We start from the raw sequence: 1,974 nt of genomic DNA, 5'->3' as shown, positions 1-1,974 counted from the left end.
CCGCACACGAACGCCTCTTGCATTTGGGAGTTAACAAAACGCTTGCCCTGCTTCAGCGTGACTATTATTGGCCGGGAATGGGGGGTGACGTGGTGAATATTCTGAAGGGTTGTGTTGAGTGCGCCAGACGGAAACCACCGCCCGTGGCAGCTAATCCACCGCTGCAATCTATTCAGGTCTCGCGCACTAACGAGCTCGTTGCACTCGATATTCTGGGGCCTTTTCCGGTCACGCCTAGGGGTAATAAGTACCTGTTGGTGGGGGTCGAATATTTTACCCGGTGGCCTATGGCGTGGCCACTCGCCAACCAGTCGGCGGCGGCTGTGACGGACGCCTTTGTCCAGGGCTACGTCCTGGACAAGGGGGCTCCCGAACGCTTGCTGACTGACCAAGGGAAAAATTTTTCGAGTAAATTACTGCAAGAGGTGTGCGACCTGTTGGGTACCAAGAAGGTGCGTACCTCCCCGTACCACCCGCAGACGGACGGGATGGTGGAGAGGCTTAACAGGACATTGACTTCTATGCTGTGCCAGCAGGTGTGTGAGGCACATGTTGATTGGGACCTGCAGGTCCCTGGGGTCCTCGCCGCGTATAGAATGGCCCCCCATGCAGCTACGGGATTTTCCCCGTTTTATCTAATGTACGGTCGGGAAGCCGACCCGCCCATGGAAACGCAGCTGGGTCTGCCCGCACCACGAACTAATTCGAAATTGGCAGAGCATATTAAATTTAATATTCATAAGCTGACAGAGGCAAGGGAGGCCGCACGGCTTAATTCGCGGGCTCGCCAAATTGCAAACGAGCGGTTGCGGGCACGGAAGGTGTCCGTGCACAATTGGGAACCAGGTGACAGGGCCTGGCTGCATTGCCCTCAGGCACCTTTGGCTACGTCGCCTAAATTGTTGAAGCCGTGGCGGGGACCCGTGGAGGTCGTGCGGGTTGCACGCCCCCAGTGCGTTCAGATAAAATGGGGAAAACGCCGTTGGTACGTCCACCCCTCCCGACTGAAACCGTTCTCGCCTCCGTATGGCCTCCCCTTGTGTCGTGAGGGCCGAGCATGTGACGTGACCGACGACCCTGAGGGGGAATTGTCTTTGCCTGCTCCTCACATGTCTCCGCCTGATCCGCTCCCAGGTGTCTCGGAACTGACAGCTGCCGACCACCGGCGGCCGGATCTTGAGCGGCCGGAGCCACCGGACGGTCGCCAACGTCCCGTCCCATACGACGGACCGGCCAGACGGACTCGCGCTAGGTCGCGCTACTTTGTGTGACCTACCACGTGAGGAGTCGAGGCAGCCGGAGCGCCTCGGCACTGCGTTTAGTCAGAGTGACACTTGGCGTGTTCGTTTTACGGTGTTCGCTTTTATTGTGTTGTTCGTCGGGCTGTATATTGCTTCGTATTTAAGTGTTGTGTTGTGTTGTTGTTGTTGCGTTACGGGGCACACTGGGAGGTGGAGTTTCTTTATTACTGCGTTGACGTTAGGTTGTGTTGTTGGTTAACAGCCGGGCCGGCTGCAAGCTATGTGGGAGGGGGTGATGTAGAGGTGATACGCGCTGGGATTAGGGATCGTATGCCAGCGCGTAATGATTGGCTGTGTAGGTGGTGACGCGCGCTGACGGTGGAGGATCAGGGGTCAGCGCGGGGTCGTGGGTTACGGGGTACTGATTGGCTGTGGGCCGGTGACGCGCTGAGAGGGAGTGATCGGGTGGCAGCGCGGTGTGATTGGTGGAGGAGTGTTAACACGCGCTGGGGAAAACGGATCGTAGAGAGAGTGCGTCGTGATTGGTTCATTAAGGAGCGATGCTCACGTCGACGTCCGCATCAGCTCCGTCTCTCGTGAGCAGGGGCTATAAAAGGGGATGCACACAGGCGTAAGGGCAGTGTGTAACCAGCGAAGAATGAAGACGGGGATGAAGACCTAGGGCCCTGCGGTACCTAGTCCCGCTGTCCTAACGGGACCGGGACTCTGTGTA

This window comes from Callorhinchus milii, unplaced genomic scaffold (genome assembly GCF_018977255.1).
Source record: "Callorhinchus milii isolate IMCB2004 unplaced genomic scaffold, IMCB_Cmil_1.0 Scaffold252, whole genome shotgun sequence".
Classification (NCBI taxonomy): Eukaryota; Metazoa; Chordata; class Chondrichthyes; order Chimaeriformes; family Callorhinchidae; genus Callorhinchus; species Callorhinchus milii.
This window is presented reverse-complemented; position numbering follows the sequence as displayed.